Below are 20,153 nucleotides of genomic sequence, written 5' to 3'. Positions count from 1 at the left end.
GGATTTAAACGTTAGTGCCTCTGGGTTGGAGTTGTGTATCATCGTGAAGTGTTTGGAGACAGCATGGCTTTCCACTTTGTTTTTGATGTTCCTCACATGCTCTTGTATGCGTAGCTTAAGAGGTCTTTTTGTCTTCCCGACGTATTGCTTACCACAGTCACATTCCAAGAGGTAAATGACTGACTGGGTGTTGCAGTTCATGTAGTCTTTAATTTTGTACTCCTTGTTCTTTCCCACATCTGTGAAGGTTTTCCTATTTGGGTGTAAAAATCTACATACGTTGCATCGCCCACATTTAAAGGAACCCACACACTTGGGCCATGTGTGGTCTTTCTCCTGATCGGAGGTCAACATGCTGGGTGCTAGTATATCCTTAAGATTCCGAGAATTCTTGAATATTATTTCCGGACGGGGAGGGAGGATTTCTTTGAGGATGGGGTCCATAAGCAGTATTTTCCAGTGGTTCCTAAATGTTTCGCGGATGAATTTCTCATGTCGATTAAAGGTCGTTATGAGGGCTGTGGAGTCCTTTGTTTTCTCTCTTGTTTTATATTCTAGCAGCTTTGATCTTTCAATTTCATTAGTTCTGGTGATGGCTTCTTCTAAAATATTATCTGGATACTCCTTTTGCTTAAATCTGTTCTTATACATCTCTAGTTGTAATTGGCAATCCTCCGGTTTGCTGCAGTTTCTTTTGATTCTACTGAATTGGGAGAATGGGATGTTATTCTTCCAATTTTTGGGGTGATTGCTTTTGTAGTGGAGATAGCTGTTTGTATCCACATGTTTTACAAAGTTTTTTGTGGTAATTCTTCCATCCTCTCCTGTTAGAATCAAATCCAAGAATTCAATAGACTCCCTGCTTGTGTTGGATGTAAACACCAGATTAATTTCATTGGTGCTGATATGTTTAAAAAATTGATTGAAACATTCCATATCTCCATCCCAAATTATTAAAATGTCATCTATGTATCTACGATAAAAGATGATGTTGCGGTTAAAATCATGATGATCATAGATAAAAACCTTTTCCCAACAACCCATAAAAAGATTTGCGAAGCTGGGTGCGAAAATAGTACCCATCGCGGTGCCGCACTGTTGTAAGTAAAACTGGTCCAAGAATTTAAAATAATTATGATGAAGAATAAAATACATGATGTCGCAGATAAAATCTTTGTTATTGGATGTCAGCGTGGTATCTTTGTCCAAAAATTCTTTGCAGGCCATCACTCCTTTCTCATGCTCGATGCATGTGTACAGCGATTGGACATCTACTGTGACCCACATATATGAGTCCTTCCACTCAATGTCTCTAAGAGGCTCAATACTGACGTGGTATCTTTAAGGTATGATGGGAGGTCCTTTACAAATGGTTTTAAAAAGACATCAGCATATTCAGATAAGTTCGAGGTAAGTGAATCTATACCCACCACGATTGGTCTCCCGGGCGGGTTTTCCAAGTTCTTATGAATTTTTGGTAGGAAATAAAAAATGGGGGTAGTGGGGTCTGATCTCATGAGGAATTGGTATTCTTCTTTGGTGATAATTCCAGTTCTAAGACCTTGTAAAAGTAATATCCTTAATTCCTCAATGTGGGCATCCTTTGGATCTCCTGCCAGTTTCTTGTATGACTCTCTGTCTGATAGGAGTCTTTCAGCCTCTGTGATGTACTTGGCACGATCCATGATGACCAGCTCCCCCCCCCTTGTCAGCTTGTTTTATAATAATTCCTTTGTTCTTTTGTAAGTTTTTGAGGGCTTCACTTTCTCTGTTATTGATATTCTTCTCTTTAATTTTTTCCTGGTCCATGTCACACAGGTCCTTCCTCACCAGTTCATAAAACATACTAATGTTACTCCCTTTGGACTCTAAAGGGTAGTATTTGGAGGTAGGTTTTAGACCTGATTTGGAGCAGCTTTCGTAATTGGCTATGACTGCATCTTCTTTCTTTAGGAAATGTCTTTTTAACGTCAATTTCCTGACGAACTTATTAAGGTCTATAAAGTAGAGATGAGCGCCTGAAATTTTTCGGGTTTTGTGTTTTGGTTTTGGGTTCGGTTCCGCGGCCGTGTTTTGGGTTCGAACGCGTTTTGGCAAAACCTCACCGAATTTTTTTTGTCGGATTCGGGTGTGTTTTGGATTCGGGTGTTTTTTTCCAAAAACACTAAAAAACAGCTTAAATCATAGAATTTGGGGGTCATTTTGATCCCAAAGTATTATTAACCTCAAAAACCATAATTTACACTCATTTTCAGTCTATTCTGAATACCTCACACCTCACAATATTATTTTTAGTCCTAAAATTTGCACCGAGGTCGCTGTGTGAGTAAGATAAGCGACCCTAGTGGCCGACACAAACACCGGGCCCATCTAGGAGTGGCACTGCAGTGTCACGCAGGATGTCCCTTCCAAAAAACCCTCCCCAAACAGCACATGACGCAAAGAAAAAAAGAGGCGCAATGAGGTAGCTGTGTGAGTAAGATTAGCGACCCTAGTGGCCGACACAAACACCGGGCCCATCTAGGAGTGGCACTGCAGTGTCACGCAGGATGGCCCTTCCAAAAAACCCTCCCCAAACAGCACATGACGCAAAGAAAAAAAGAGGCGCAATGAGGTAGCTGTGTGAGTAAGATTAGCGACCCTAGTGGCCGACACAAACACCGGGCCCATCTAGGAGTGGCACTGCAGTGTCACGCAGGATGGCCCTTCCAAAAAACCCTCCCCAAACAGCACATGACGCAAAGAAAAAAAGAGGCGCAATGAGGTAGCTGACTGTGTGAGTAAGATTAGCGACCCTAGTGGCCGACACAAACACCGGGCCCATCTAGGAGTGTCACTGCAGTGTCACGCAGGATGTCCCTTCCAAAAAACCCTCCCCAAACAGCACATGACGCAAAGAAAAAAAGAGGCGCAATGAGGTAGCTGTGTGAGTAAGATTAGCGACCCTAGTGGCCGACACAAACACCGGGCCCATCTAGGAGTGGCACTGCAGTGTCACGCAGGATGTCCCTTCCAAAAAACCCTCCCCAAACAGCACATGACGCAAAGAAAAAAAGAGGCGCAATGAGGTAGCTGACTGTGTGAGTAAGATTAGCGACCCTAGTGGCCGACACAAACACCGGGCCCATCTAGGAGTGGCACTGCAGTGTCACGCAGGATGTCCCTTCCAAAAAACCCTCCCCAAACAGCACATGACGCAAAGAAAAAAAGAGGCGCAATGAGGTAGCTGACTGTGTGAGTAAGATTAGCGACCCTAGTGGCCGACACAAACACCGGGCCCATCTAGGAGTGGCACTGCAGTGTCACGCAGGATGTCCCTTCCAAAAAACCCTCCCCAATCAGCACATGATGCAAAGAAAAAGAAAAGAAAAAAGAGGTGCAAGATGGAATTATCCTTGGGCCCTCCCACCCACCCTTATGTTGTATAAACAAAACAGGACATGCACACTTTAACCAACCCATCATTTCAGTGACAGGGTCTGCCACACGACTGTGACTGATATGACGGGTTGGTTTGGACCCCCCCCAAAAAAGAAGCAATTAATCTCTCCTTGCACAAACTGGCTCTACAGAGGCAAGATGTCCACCTCATCTTCACCCTCCGATATATCACCGTGTACATCCCCCTCCTCACAGATTATCAATTCGTCCCCACTGGAATCCACCATCTCAGCTCCCTGTGTACTTTGTGGAGGCAATTGCTGCTGGTCAATGTCTCCGCGGAGGAATTGATTATAATTCATTTTAATGAACATCATCTTCTCCACATTTTCTGGATGTAACCTCGTACGCCGATTGCTGACAAGGTGAGCGGCGGCACTAAACACTCTTTCGGAGTACACACTTGTGGGAGGGCAACTTAGGTAGAATAAAGCCAGTTTGTGCAAGGGCCTCCAAATTGCCTCTTTTTCCTGCCAGTATAAGTACGGACTGTGTGACGTGCCTACTTGGATGCGGTCACTCATATAATCCTCCACCATTCTATCAATGTTGAGAGAATCATATGCAGTGACAGTAGACGACATGTCCGTAATCGTTGTCAGGTCCTTCAGTCCGGACCAGATGTCAGCATCAGCAGTCGCTCCAGACTGCCCTGCATCACCGCCAGCGGGTGGGCTCGGAATTCTGAGCCTTTTCCTCGCACCCCCAGTTGCGGGAGAATGTGAAGGAGGAGATGTTGACAGGTCGCGTTCCGCTTGACTTGACAATTTTGTCACCAGCAGGTCTTTCAACCCCAGCAGACCTGTGTCTGCCGGAAAGAGAGATCCAAGGTAGGCTTTAAATCTAGGATCGAGCACGGTGGCCAAAATGTAGTGCTCTGATTTCAACAGATTGACCACCCGTGAATCCTTGTTAAGCGAATTAAGGGCTGCATCCACAAGTCCCACATGCCTAGCGGAATCGCTCCCTTTTAGCTCCTTCTTCAATGCCTCCAGCTTCTTCTGCAAAAGCCTGATGAGGGGAATGACCTGACTCAGGCTGGCAGTGTCTGAACTGACTTCACGTGTGGCAAGTTCAAAGGGCATCAGAACCTTGCACAACGTTGAAATCATTCTCCACTGCACTTGAGACAGGTGCATTCCACCTACTATATCGTGCTCAATTGTATAGGCTTGAATGGCCTTTTGCTGCTCCTCCAACCTCTGAAGCATATAGAGGGTTGAATTCCACCTCGTTACCACTTCTTGCTTCAGATGATGGCAGGGCAGGTTCAGTAGTTTTTGGTGGTGCTCCAGTCTTCTGTACGTGGTGCCTGTACGCCGAAAGTGTCCCGCAATTTTTCTGGCCACCGACAGCATCTCTTGCACGCCCCTGTCGTTTTTTAAAAAATTCTGCACCACCAAATTCAAGGTATGTGCAAAACATGGGACGTGCTGGAATTTGCCCATATTTAATGCACACACAATATTGCTGGCGTTGTCCGATGCCACAAATCCACAGGAGAGTCCAATTGGGGTAAGCCATTCCGCGATGATCTTCCTCAGTTGCCGTAAGAGGTTTTCAGCTGTGTGCGTATTCTGGAAAGCGGTGATACAAAGCGTAGCCTGCCTAGGAAAGAGTTGGCGTTTGCGAGATGCTGCTACTGGTGCCGCCGCTGCTGTTCTTGCGGCGGGAGTCCAGACATCTACCCAGTGGGCTGTCACAGTCATATAGTCCTGACCCTGCCCTGCTCCACTTGTCCACATGTCCGTGGTTAAGTGGACATTGGGTACAACTGCATTTTTTAGGACACTGGTGAGTCTTTTTCTGACGTCCGTGTACATTCTCGGTATCGCCTGCCTAGAGAAGTGGAACCTAGATGGTATTTGGTAACGGGGGCACACTGCCTCAATAAATTGTCTAGTTCCCTGTGAACTAACGGCGGATACCGGACGCATGTCTAACACCAACATAGTTGTCAAGGACTCAGTTATCCGCTTTGCAGTAGGATGACTGCTGTGATATTTCATCTTCCTCGCAAAGGACTGTTGAACAGTCAATTGCTTACTGGAAGTAGTACAAGTGGGCTTACGACTTCCCCTCTGGGATGACCATCGACTCCCAGCGGCAACAACAGCAGCGCCAGCAGCAGTAGGCGTTACACGCAAGGATGCATCGGAGGAATCCCAGGCAGGAGAGGACTCGTCAGAATTGCCAGTGACATGGCCTGCAGGACTATTGGCATTCCTGGGGAAGGAGGAAATTGACACTGAGGGAGTTGGTGGGGTGGTTTGCGTGAGCTTGGTTACAAGAGGAAGGGATTTACTGGTCAGTGGACTGCTTCCGCTGTCACCCAAAGTTTTTGAACTTGTCACTGACTTATTATGAATGCGCTGCAGGTGACGTATAAGGGAGGATGTTCCGAGGTGGTTAACGTCCTTACCCCTACTTATTACAGCTTGACAAAGGGAACACACGGCTTGACACCTGTTGTCCGCATTTCTGGTGAAATACCTCCACACCGAAGAGCTGATTTTTTTGGTATTTTCACCTGGCATGTCAACGGCCATATTCCTCCCACGGACAACAGGTGTCTCCCCGGGTGCCTGACTTAAACAAACCACCTCACCATCAGAATCCTCCTGGTCAATTTCCTCCCCAGCGCCAGCAACACCCATATCCTCCTCATCCTGGTGTACTTCAACACTGACATCTTCAATCTGACTATCAGGAACTGGACTGCGGGTGCTCCTTCCAGCACTTGCAGGGGGCGTGCAAATGGTGGAAGGCGCATGCTCTTCACGTCCAGTGTTGGGAAGGTCAGGCATCGCAACCGACACAATTGGACTCTCCTTGTGGATTTGGGATTTCAAAGAACGCACAGTTCTTTGCGGTGCTTTTGCCAGCTTGAGTCTTTTCAGTTTTCTAGCGAGAGGCTGAGTGCTTCCATCCTCATGTGAAGCTGAACCACTAGCCATGAACATAGGCCAGGGCCTCAGCCGTTCCTTGCCACTCCGTGTGGTAAATGGCATATTGGCAAGTTTACGCTTCTCCTCCGACAATTTTATTTTAGGTTTTGGAGTCCTTTTTTTACTGATATTTGGTGTTTTGGTTTTGACATGCTCTGTACTATGCCATTGGGCATCGGCCTTGGCAGACGACGTTGCTGGCATTTCATCGTCTCGGCCATGACTAGTGGCAGCAGCTTCAGCACGAGGTGGAAGTGGATCTTGATCTTTCCCTAATTTTGGAACCTCAACATTTTTGTTCTCCATATTTTAATAGGCACAACTAAAAGGCACCTGAGGTAAACAATGGAGATGGATGGATTGGATACTAGTATACAATTATGGACGGGCTGCCGAGTGCCGACACAGAGGTAGCCACAGCCATGAACTACCGCACTGTACTGTGTCTGCTGCTAATATATAGACTGGTTGATAAAGAGATAGTATACTCGTAACTAGTATGTATGTATAAAGAAAGAAAAAAAAACCACGGTTAGGTGGTATATACAATTATGGACGGGCTGCCGAGTGCCGACACAGAGGTAGCCACAGCCGTGAACTACCGCACTGTACTGTGTCTGCTGCTAATATATAGACTGGTTGATAAAGAGATAGTATACTCGTAACTAGTATGTATGTATAAAGAAAGAAAAAAAAAACCACGGTTAGGTGGTATATACAATTATGGACGGGCTGCCGAGTGCCGACACAGAGGTAGCCACAGCCGTGAACTACCGCACTGTACTGTGTCTGCTGCTAATATATAGACTGGTTGATAAAGAGATAGTATACTCGTAACTAGTATGTATGTATAAAGAAAGAAAAAAAAACCACGGTTAGGTGGTATATACAATTATGGACGGGCTGCCGAGTGCCGACACAGAGGTAGCCACAGCCGTGAACTACCGCACTGTACTGTGTCTGCTGCTAATATATAGACTGGTTGATAAAGAGATAGTATACTCGTAACTAGTATGTATGTATAAAGAAAGAAAAAAAAAACACGGTTAGGTGGTATATACAATTATGGACGGGCTGCCGAGTGCCGACACAGAGGTAGCCACAGCCGTGAACTACCGCACTGTACTGTGTCTGCTGCTAATATAGACTGGTTGATAAAGAGATAGTATACTCGTAACTAGTATGTATGTATAAAGAATGAAAAAAAAACCACGGTTAGGTGGTATATACAATTATGGACGGGCTGCCGAGTGCCGACACAGAGGTAGCCACAGCCGTGAACTACCGCACTGTACTGTGTCTGCTGCTAATATATAGACTGGTTGATAAAGAGATAGTATACTCGTAACTAGTATGTATGTATAAAGAAAGAAAAAAAAACCACGGTTAGGTGGTATATACAATTATGTACGGGCTGCCGAGTGCCGACACAGAGGTAGCCACAGCCGTGAACTACCGCACTGTACTGTGTCTGCTGCTAATATATAGACTGGTTGATAAAGAGATAGTATACTCGTAACTAGTATGTATGTATAAAGAAAGAAAAAAAAACCACGGTTAGGTGGTATATACAATTATGGACGGGCTGCCGAGTGCCGACACAGAGGTAGCCACAGCCGTGAACTACCGCACTGTACTGTGTCTGCTGCTAATATATAGACTGGTTGATAAAGAGATAGTATACTCGTAACTAGTATGTATGTATAAAGAAAGAAAAAAAAACCACGGTTAGGTGGTATATACAATTATGGACGGGCTGCCGAGTGCCGACACAGAGGTAGCCACAGCCGTGAACTACCGCACTGTACTGTGTCTGCTGCTAATATATAGACTGGTTGATAAAGAGATAGTATACTCGTAACTAGTATGTATGTATAAAGAAAGAAAAAAAAACCACGGTTAGGTGGTATATACAATTATGGACGGGCTGCCGAGTGCCGACACAGAGGTAGCCACAGCCGTGAACTACCGCACTGTACTGTGTCTGCTGCTAATATAGACTGGTTGATAAAGAGATAGTATACTCGTAACTAGTATGTATGTATAAAGAATGAAAAAAAAACCACGGTTAGGTGGTATATACAATTATGGACGGGCTGCCGAGTGCCGATACAGAGGTAGCCACAGCCGTGAACTACCGCACTGTACTGTGTCTGCTGCTAATATATAGACTGGTTGATAAAGAGATAGTATACTCGTAACTAGTATGTATGTATAAAGAAAGAAAAAAAAACCACGGTTAGGTGGTATATACAATTATGAACGGGCTGCCGAGTGCCGACACAGAGGTAGCCACAGCCGTGAACTACCGCACTGTACTGTGTCTGCTGCTAATATATAGACTGGTTGATAAAGAGATAGTATACTCGTAACTAGTATGTATGTATAAAGAAAGAAAAAAAAACCACGGTTAGGTGGTATATACAATTATGGACGGGCTGCCGAGTGCCGACACAGAGGTAGCCACAGCCGTGAACTACCGCACTGTACTGTGTCTGCTGCTAATATATAGACTGGTTGATAAAGAGATAGTATACTCGTAACTAGTATGTATGTATAAAGAAAGAAAAAAAAACCACGGTTAGGTGGTATATACAATTATGGACGGGCTGCCGAGTGCCGACACAGAGGTAGCCACAGCCGTGAACTACCGCACTGTACTGTGTCTGCTGCTAATATAGACTGGTTGATAAAGAGATAGTATACTCGTAACTAGTATGTATGTATAAAGAATGAAAAAAAAACCACGGTTAGGTGGTATATACAATTATGGACGGGCTGCCGAGTGCCGACACAGAGGTAGCCACAGCCGTGAACTACCGCACTGTACTGTGTCTGCTGCTAATATATAGACTGGTTGATAAAGAGATAGTATACTCGTAACTAGTATGTATGTATAAAGAAAGAAAAAAAAAACCACGGTTAGGTGGTATATACAATTATGGACGGGCTGCCGAGTGCCGACACAGAGGTAGCCACAGCCGTGAACTACCACACTGTACTGTGTCTGCTGCTAATATATAGACTGGTTGATAAAGAGATAGTATACTCGTAACTAGTATGTATGTATAAAGAAAGAAAAAAAAACCACGGTTAGGTGGTATATACAATTATGGACGGGCTGCCGAGTGCCGACACAGAGGTAGCCACAGCCGTGAACTACCGCACTGTACTGTGTCTGCTGCTAATATATAGACTGGTTGATAAAGAGATAGTATACTACTAATATTATATACTGGTGGTCAGGTCACTGGTCACTAGTCACACTGGCAGTGGCACTCCTGCAGCAAAAGTGTGCACTGTTTAATTTTAATATAATATTATGTACTCCTGGCTCCTGCTATAACCTATAACTGGCACTGCAGTAGTGCTCCCCAGTCTCCCCCACAATTATAAGCTGTGTGAGCTGAGCAGTCAGACAGATATATAATATATATAGATGATGCAGCACACTGGCCTGAGCCTGAGCAGTGCACACAGATATGGTATGTGACTGACTGAGTCACTGTGTGTATCGCTTTTTTCAGGCAGAGAACGGATATATTAAATAAACTGCACTGTGTGTCTGGTGGTCACTCACTATATAATATATTATGTACTCCTGGCTCCTGCTATAACCTATAACTGGCACTGCAGTAGTGCTCCCCAGTCTCCCCCACAATTATAAGCTGTGTGAGCTGAGCAGTCAGACAGATATATATAATATTATATATAGATAATAGATGATGCAGCACACTGGCCTGAGCAGTGCACACAGATATGGTATGTGACTGAGTCACTGTGTGCTGTGTATCGCTTTTTTCAGGCAGAGAACGGATTATATTATGTACTCCTGGCTCCTGCTATAACCTATAACTGGCACTGCAGTAGTGCTCCCCAGTCTCCCCCACAATTATAAGCTGTGTGAGCTGAGCAGTCAGACAGATATATATAATATTATATATAGATAATAGATGATGCAGCACACTGGCCTGAGCCTGAGCAGTGCACACAGATATGGTATGTGACTGAGTCACTGTGTGCTGTGTATCGCTTTTTTCAGGCAGAGAACGGATTATAAATAAAAGTGGTGGTCACTGGTCACTATCAGCAAAACTCTGCACTGTACACTACTGAGTACTCCTAATGCTCCCCAAAATTAGTAAATCAAGTGTCTCTCTAATCTATTCTAATTCGAAACGGAGAGGACGCCAGCCACGTCCTCTCCCTATCAATCTCAATGCACGTGTGAAAATGGCGGCGACGCGCGGCTCCTTATATAGAATCCGAGTCTCGCGATAGAATCCGAGCCTCGCGAGAATCCGACAGCGTCATGATGACGTTCGGGCGCGCTCGGGTTAACCGAGCAAGGCGGGAAGATCCGAGTCGCTCGGACCCGTGAAAAAAAACATGAAGTTCTGGCGGGTTCGGATTCAGAGAAACCGAACCCGCTCATCTCTACTATAAAGGTCTCGAATTTGTTAAGACCTCCTGTCGGTGCAAAAGTAAGTCCTTTATCTAAGAGGGATATTTCAGGTTCTGTCAGGGTGTGTTGGGATAAATTGAATATTCCTTTGTTTCTCGGGTCGGTTGTTATAATGTTCTTTTTTTGTTGGTGTTGTGTTCCCTCCCTCCTGCCTCCTCGGGATCCTCTTCTTCTACGTACCTCCTTTTGAGGGGTGATGCGTGACGTATGTCTTCCTTCACTGTATTTCTTATCGGGTGCTTTTGTCTTGTGCCTGTTCTTTGGGATAAAAAATCCTGGTCAGTGTTTGAGCCATGTCTCTGTAGTGTCGCGAATCTGTTGAATGTCCTTAGGCTGGTGGTTGGAGTGCCCATAGCCTTGTTCTGCGTAGTGCTACTTCTTACAGGTATGGACCTCCAATTTCCTCCATCGGTCCTCTGGTTAGATTGTCCGTTGGACCTGAACCTGCTCCAATTTTTCACTCTCCCTTGATCATAGTCATTCTTGTCTCTTAAAAATTTATTTTCCTTCCCTTTAATAACCTCCTCCTCAATGTGTTCCATTTTTTTATTCAACACTTTTTCGTTAATCTTGTAGTCCTCCTTATCTTTGAAAGGTTCTAGTTCTCGCTCCTTAGTTTTAATTTCAGTCTCTATGGATGAGAGGGATTTTTTCTTTTCATCAATAAGGAGTCTCATTAAGTCAATAGAGCAGGTGTGTAGTATTTTGTCCCATTTTTCTATAAATGCCTCTTCCTGATTACCAAATGTGGGTTGTTTAAGTAGTCTAAGGCCTCTTGGTACCCTATTCATTGAAATATAGTGCTCTAGGCCCTTTATGTCCCACCACGTTTTGACCTCTTTGGTGAGAAGTCTCTCTATTCCCCAGAATAAATTATCAAGGTCACATGGTTGGGGTGGTTCATTTGTGTTAATGCTCTCATTAAAAAAAAATTGACACCACACATTTCTTTTACTGGTACGATCTGTGTTTCTCAACATTCTGTCGGGTATATCCCTTCACCAGGCCGCAGTAAAAAATTATTACCAGAAGTAAGTATAAAGACAAGGATTGATACTGCGCCACATGTGATTTAATACAGATGTTTCTTTTAAAAAATGGCAATATATTGTAACACTCCCCTAAGGAATTGACGGGGCGTCAGCTGGATCCCTCAGTATAAACAGGGGTGGTAATTCCCTGAGACAGGTAAAATGGAAAAGGGGGGGATGAGGGATGTATAGCGACCAATGGTGTCAATTAGGAAAAATAGCCAATGATAAATACAATAAAATTATTTATTTGATACAAGAATAAATTAAAAAGACATATATATAAAATGGGACAACAAGAAGGTACAATGTCGATACAGTCATACCACGCTGGAAATGCCCAAATACGTCGGATCTTGGAAGCTAAGCAGTGCTGGGCCTGACCAGTACCAGTGTGGGGGACCACCAGGGAAGATCAGGTACTTTATAATACAATGATAAATAGTTGCCTGAGCAAGGTAGATACTCCAGGTCTACGGAATAATAGCCCTGTTTAATAGAGGACTAAAAACACTGTAGTACTAATATAGTGGGTAGTCCTCTAAAATAGATTAACCGGCACTAGCACTTTTATATGTGCACTTGATAAATACACACACCTTAAATAATCAGCACTAGCACTTTTAAAGTGCACTGTATAGATATATGGATTCATTAAATATCCACTGGTTATAGATGTACTTATATTAATATAATGCACTTCATGCAAATAGCACCTCCTAGCACACTGTATAGATATATGCACTTTGTGTCATCTGTTATAATATGCGGATTAGAATCAATAAGCACATGCACTTTATTCATTTCTAAATACATGCACTTTATCCATTTGTTATATATCTCATTATTCCTCCAGAATGTCAATATATGAACCCTAGTAGCTTGCCTCCTTTTTATACGACTGTAAAGTCTATTTTGATGTCAGCCGTGCCTTACACATCTTTCTTTATTTTCTTATATGGGAACGTTGGAAAGAAAAACATAAAATGTCCCCTGTAATGCTCCTCCGGAAGATGGCCGCCGCATTATGAATCAATGGAAATACCCACAGAAAAATGGCCACCGCGATTCAAGGACTACAAGAAAACACGTCTGCTCCTGTAGCCCGGGGCAGGCGCATGCGCGGTATCATACCGGAAGTGGGGCGGAAGTCGCGGACGCGTCCGGACACAGGAAGAAGGGCGGAAGTACCGAAAAACAATGAAAAGATGGTGTTTATTGCTCTAAGGAGCAATCGTTTCTATATACTGACTTTGAGCACTGGTCCACTTATACTCTGAGTTACTCCCCAGCACTTTTTATCTTGGTTATTAAGCACAGTTAATGACAGTCAATTCCTAAACAGGAAGTGATGTCATAACTGTTCACTGATTGATACCACTATATATAGCCAGCTTGTCCCACTCTACCCCAGCCCTGTGATGAAGTCCAAGTGACGAAACACATTCTGAGACCTATACCTACCTCATACCACAGATAAGGAGAATCTGCTTATTCTGATTTTATTGTAGTTTTATAGTACCCTTTTTTAGTGTTTTAGTCCAGTTGTGATTGTATTGTTGTCCCATTTTATATATATGTCTTTTTAATTTATTCTTATTCTTGCATCAAATAAATAATTTTATTGTATTTATCATTGGCAATTTTTCCTAATTGACACCATTGGTCGCTTTACATCCCTCATCCCCCCCTTTTCCATTTTACCTGTCTCAGGGAATTACCACCCCCGTTTATACTGAGGGATCCAGCTGACGCCCCGTCAATTCCTTAGGGGAGTGTTACAATATATTGCCATTTTTTAAAAGAAACATATCTGTATTAAATCACATGTGGCGCAGTATCAATCCTTGTCTTTATAGATAGATAGATAGATAGATAGATAGATAGATAGATAGATAGATAGATAGATAGATAGATATCTCTAGAGAAACTATTCATGCCCCAGTTCGACACTGTTCTTTGTCCAGGGGGGTAACTACTGTTAATGGTGAATTTGCTCATATCGCTCAGTGACGTCACGCCTCCGCCAGCCCTTCATGAAGGTCGTGGACGACAGTCCTGATCCTGCATGCATGCACTGCCGACAGAGACGATCGTTGCCGACCCGCTGTGCCGCGCATCGGTCGTCGCTGGCGGCATACACACTTGCCGATAAAATGAGCGACGTCGCTCAGGGAGGGGGAAAATTAGTTACGTCACTCATTTTATCGGCAAGTGTGTATGGGCCTTAAGTGTTGAACTGGAACGGCAGTTATTTTGTTTTGTAACAGTATTTAACATCCCTGGATGACCAGATTTTTTTTTAGAGAGTGAAAGAAAATGTTTAAGGGCACCAAACAGATAAGGGAAACCGCAGCTTAAATAAATCATCACTTGAGTTTATTACTTGTCCCCTGTGCAGATAGTAATATCATTTATGTCTTCTTTATTTTAATGCACTTCAAGTTCATACCTTAAATCACTCAGGACAGTCCACTGCTTAATATCCAGGCCTCAGGTCCCTAAGCAGTTTAACAAGTCGTGGCTGAAGAGGAGAGAGTGACAGAGACTGAGAGATGCAGCATGGGAGGTGGGGGCGGAGCCAACAGTCGCACCATTACGGTGTGGGACTAGAGTCTGGAAAGCTATTCTAATTGACCCTTTATCCTCCCAGCCATCCTTCTGGCCTGCAGCTGATCCAGGTGCAGGGAGTGCAGACCCACTGACACACAAGCAGCACAGCACAGTGAGCATACTGCTGCGTATGCTGATGTAAGTTTTATTCTATTCTTTATAGCCCTATCCCTCCATAGGATACTTTACATACTAATGTATTGAATGAGGCAGCTTTGCCTAAGTTGACTGAAGAGCAGAAAGATATCCTGGACAGGGAGGTTACTGAGCAGGAGTTACATGAGCTAACAAGCACCATCATCACCACCCTAGTTACAGCCCTGCTCATACACGACTGAACGATTGAGTGGTCTATGGACAACCTCAACCATCTAGAGCAGGGGTGGGGAACCTTTTTTCTACCAAGGGCCATTTGGATATTTATAAAATCCTTCGGGGGCCATACAAAAATTATCAACTTAAAAATGAGCCTGCCCCCAGTAGATATGCCCCCAGTCAGTAGTTATGCCCCCAGTAAATATAACCCCAGTCAGTTGTTATGCCCCAGTAGATATGCCCCCAGTCATTTGTTATGCCCCATTAGATATGCCCCGTCACTTGTTATGCCCCATTAGATAAGCCCCCTAGTAGCGACGCTTACACACACACATTAACAGAAAAAAAAAACACAATACTCACCAGTCCTGCTCCTGCTTTCGGACCGTTGCCCTCCGACTGTTGGATTCTCGCGGGGTTTGGATTCCATATAAGGAGCCGCGCGTCCCCGCCATTTTCAGTCCGGCATTGGAGAGTGTAGAGCAGGGGTGGGGAACCTTTTTTCTACCAAGGGCCATTTGGATATTTATAAACTCCTTCGGGGGCCATACAAAAATTATCAACTTAAAAATGAGCCTGCCCCCAGTAGATATGCCCCCAGTCAGTAATTATGCCCCCAGTAAATATACCTCCAGGCAGTTGTTATGCCCCAGTAGATATGTCCCCAGTCACTTGTTATGCCCAATTAGATATGCCCCGTCACTTGTTATGCCCCATTAGATATGCCCCCTAGTAGCGACGCTTACACACACACATTAACAGAAAAAAAAAACCCACAATACTCACCAGTCCTGCTCCTGCTTTTGGACCATTGCTCTCCGACTGGCCGCTTGCTCCTCAGAACTATGGGAGAGAAGTCATGACATCTCTCCCATAATACCGCACAGCAGCACACGCACACTGCCAGAAGCCGGAGCTTAGGAGTGAGCTCCTGCCTCCAGCTGCTACAGAGGGTAAGAAGCCAGGCGCCCACTAGTAACAAAATCTCAGTGGGCGCTCGGCTAGGTGAGCCTGGCCGGATCAAGTGGCTCTGCGGGCCTTATACGGCCCTCGGGCCTGAGGTTCCCCACCCCTGATCTAGAGTGTATAGCTATTGCTTTCCTCGTAGCAGGTGGAGATCTCAACAAACAATCTAGGTCATTGGACCAATCTACTTCTGAAAACACTGCAATCACTGAACCAGCATAGTGCTGCATCTGGAAATATGCCAATACCGTTGAAGTATCGGGAAATAATAAGGTTTTTTTTGGGAGGTAAAGTCAGTTATACAACCAAAATCTCCTCCTGAAAAAGTCCCTCCTGCCAAAATTACACAAAAGGAAAGGCTGCTTCCCCATGCTGGTACTCACCATTATCCAGGAAAGTAAAAAATAAGGTCTTATGAGCCTTCAGATTCCTAGCACGCCTCATTACAGTATGCCATAATTTACATAATAACCATAGTAGTACATTATCCTTAATCACCTAAACAATCTCAGCATCAAATCTATGGAGAAAAGATATTAAATTGCCATCTGGCAGAAATTTTTACATGTATATCGCTACCAGAAAGCCAATCGCACAAAGCCGCGTTGTTATAGGCCTGAATTTGAGGGAAGTTGATACCTCCATTTAACTTTGTCTGTTGCAACTTCAGTAGTGGTATGTCTTTTACCTTTCCATATAACAAAGAATTCATTTTGGCCATATCTGCTTTTTTTTAAATAATAAAGGCAAAGATTACAGTAAATACGAGTGTGGGAAAGTAAACATTTTAATTAGATTGGCTCTGCCAAGGTAAGACAGAAACAAGTGATTCCTTCCCTACAACTCAGATGAGATAGCTCAGATGACCTCTTTTATATTGACCTGATATCATTCCAATGGATATTTCGGAAGCTTATTACCTAAATAACTGTGTGGGTTTACTCACTGTCTACTAAAGTGGCAACAAATACATCCCAAAGCAAACAAACAGTGGTAGCAGTTCAATCACTTTGGAGATAATTATCAGGCGTTAGAAAAGGGGAGGGGTCACAGCAAACAGAATGGGGGGGGACTTTTTTCCTCCCTGCAGTGTTAATTACGTAGACGAAAATTTAGACTAAAACTATTAGTTGACAAAGGTTTTTTTCATGACTAAATTATAACGATAACAGGAGATTCTTAATAACGAAAATGATGACATGACGAAATACTGGCCTCACTGACTACCACTTCTCATTACGCCAATCTGTCCTCAGTCCAAACGTATTACTTCTGCCTTCCCCTTCAGATCCAATTTAAGCTTCTCGCACTCACTTACAAAGCCCTCCCCCATTCCTCTCCCATTTACATTTCTGACATTGTCTCCCCTTGCACTCCCGCACGTCCTCTTTACTCCACAAATGCTTGTGACCTCTCCTGCCTCCTGATTACCTCTTCCCACTCCCACCTCCAAGATTTTGTATGTGCTGCTCTCTATCTCTGGAATTTTCTCTACCTCTCCCTATCAGACTTTTCACCTCTCTACAAAACTTCAAATGGGCTCTCAAAACCCACTTATTCATCAAACCCAGCCATCTCTCATCCTAGCTCACTTTTCAATGCACCCCCCATCTGTGTCACCCCTGTCTATCTGTCCCTCAACCTTTAGAATGTAAGCTCTCATGAGCAGAACCCTTCTCCCCTCATGTGATTTTCCTTCTATGATCTACTCCATACTCCTACAACCAACCTTTGGTTTCTGCCACCCTGATGCTAATTTCAGTGTTATGACCACTGATGCAGAAATGTTTATATACAGCCGAGTCAAATTATTATGATCACCTCCTACATTTGACTTAGGAAGTGCATAGTCCATGAAGTATATCATGTGTCATGAACTGGCTTGGTGGGTATATACGGTGTAAGATAGACCATCTGCACACATATCACTTGTTGCTGTAATGAGTAAAAGGGGTGAGTTATCCGAGTTGCAAAAGGGATGTTTATCAGCTTTCGGGCCAAGGGTGGCAGTATTTCTAAAGCAGCGCAGTTTGTGAACTATCCACGTGCTGCTGTGGTGAAGGTGTATCGTGACTGAACAAATGGCACCACTGTGAATAACCGACGTGGAAACTGCGGAGCACCACGTGCCATTGATGTGAGAGGTGAATGTCGGCTATGAAGGTGCGTGAGGGCAGACTGACATGCAACAGCATAGCAGCTCACCATCAAAACTTACCTGTGCCAACCTACCAGCACCTTTTTAAATCACTCCCAGCCCATCTAGCTGCTGTCCGTGCTGCATGCGGCTGTTACTCTGGCTATTAGCTGGTGGTCATAATAATGTATACAATTAAAAACTCTTATGCTTTCCCCTCATCATCTCTCATCTTGACTAATGCAAACTCCTCCTATTGGGCATATGTTACAGGCGCGGTGTGCAGCTCCCAGCATACAGTCATCGCTAGGCGACTGGAGTGCTCTTCAAACTTCTGCTCCCCAACCGCCGGCTCCATGGCAACCGGGACGCTGAGCTGTTGTTGCGGAAGGGGTTGCCAAGCAGCAAGGATGCCGGGTTCTGCTGTCAGTCTCAAGAAGTTTGTGGACGTGCAATAGCGCGGCTGTAGAGGATCATTAATTAGGAAGGCTTAGCTGTAATGCAGTTCCTATTGGCTCAGGCACCTTTTATATTCACTGCCTGCTTATCACTCCTTGCTGGTTATAGTTCCTAGTTGAAGCAAAAGCCCTTGACACTTGGGTCAAGTCTCAGTCTGTGGATTTCGCCTCCTGCCTGTCAGCACTCATCTCCAGACAGTGTTCCTGTGCCCAGTCCCAATTCAGTGCCAGAGTCTGTTAATAATTGCTGCATTTCTTACATTATGCTCTAGGCTAAATCCTGCTGTACATTTGTGCACTGGTGTCCAGCAGAAGTTACTGCTCCTCCAAGTCCGGAGGCAGCTCTCCAGTTCGGGGGTTTTAGCCCTGCCTCCATTGTTTGCCTTCCCTTTGCCTCACTCTTCCCAACTACTCTGTTGCTTTTGTACTCCTCTCTCTGGCATTGATTCAGGACACTCTGGGGTTGAACTCATACTACCATCAGTGGCGTAAGTCCTGGGGGGCATCTCAGTAACGGTAGGCACATAAAGCCTTATGGGAAAGCGGCTCTTATAGGCTAGAAGACTTGCTGGCATGTTCTATGGGACTCAACCCTGGGGGGAGGTCAGGAGTCACTGCCAGAAGATCCTCAGAGTTCTCAGATTAAACTAAAGGAAGACTCTTCAGTTTTAACAGCATTCCCCTTACTCATCTATCCCTTACATCCATCTTAAATGATGCTGCACCTATTGGCCATTTCCTAAAATAGATTACTATGGCTTCCAGAATCTAATTCGTATTACTCATTCTTACCTGCAAAGTCCGCAACAACACCCTATCATATATCTCAGATCTTATTTAAAACAAAATAATTCTCTCAAAGATTTTCCCCTTGTCTGATTTTCTCCTCCACTAGAAATGGCCCCTGTGCATGGTGGGCAGCCCATGCAATCTCAACTGCCACCCTCATCCTCAACTTCCTCGTTAATGATCAGAGGTAGTTCCTCTAAAACTTTGTTTTGTGGGGGCCTAAACCAACCACTTCAGACGCAAAAGACACTGTCCCTGTTGCTGAAGTGTTTGGTTTTTTAAACTGTGAATGTCCTTTTAATATACAACATATGTTTGGGTTGGAGGAACCAAGGACATTTTCATTTTGCACCTCTTTTCTTTTCATAAAGAGCTGAATTTTGGGAGGGCATTGGGAACGGCCTTTTATGAATAGATAAACATTTTAATTGGTTATTGCTCTAATACATTACTAATTTTAAATATATTTTTACCCAGAAAATAATACAATGTTAATACAATAGCCAAGTATTCCTGATAAAGGTTGAAGTGCAATGGGAATACAATAGCTAAGGATTTCTGACAAGGGTTGAAGAGCAATGTTAATAGCCAAGGATTCCTGTCAAGGGTTGAAGAGCAAAGTCAATAGCTGTTAGGAAACACCTGTATTCTAGAAGAAGACACCAGGTGGTTGGCGCAACCCAGAACAGGGGTGCGGAGTCTAACACACTGGGGGGTGTTCACCAGGGAACCCCATAAGGAGATTTGGGCTTCACTGCCCCGATGTGCAGGTCGTGGCCCCCTGCCTGGGTCACCTGGTATCTGCACAGGAGTCCACAAGGTATTAACAGAATAATTTACCTGGAGAAATGCAGCTGGTAAGGCAGGAGTTAATTGCAGAGTGACTGACACAGCAGGGCTAATGGCAGGCAGGTTTGATGAGAGTTGAGCTAGATTACAGAGGGAAACTTAAACTTGCAGGCTGTATATTCTGGATATCAGAGCTGGAAT

At 44.3% G+C, this 20,153-nt stretch overlaps 1 long non-coding RNA gene and 1 pseudogene across 1 annotated transcript in view; both read left to right on the top strand.

Moving 5' to 3' along the window:
• The window catches only part of LOC134935099 (uncharacterized), a 101,948-nt gene that overhangs the window by 79,530 nt on the left and 2,265 nt on the right, over window positions 1–20,153 (top strand). The gene's annotated exons all lie outside the window — the stretch shown is intronic.
• LOC134937243 (5S ribosomal RNA) lies at window positions 12,198–12,316 on the top strand (annotated as a pseudogene).

Source organism: Pseudophryne corroboree, chromosome 6 (assembly GCF_028390025.1).
Source record: "Pseudophryne corroboree isolate aPseCor3 chromosome 6, aPseCor3.hap2, whole genome shotgun sequence".
NCBI classification, from domain to species: Eukaryota; Metazoa; Chordata; class Amphibia; order Anura; family Myobatrachidae; genus Pseudophryne; species Pseudophryne corroboree.
This window is presented reverse-complemented; position numbering and strand designations above follow the sequence as displayed.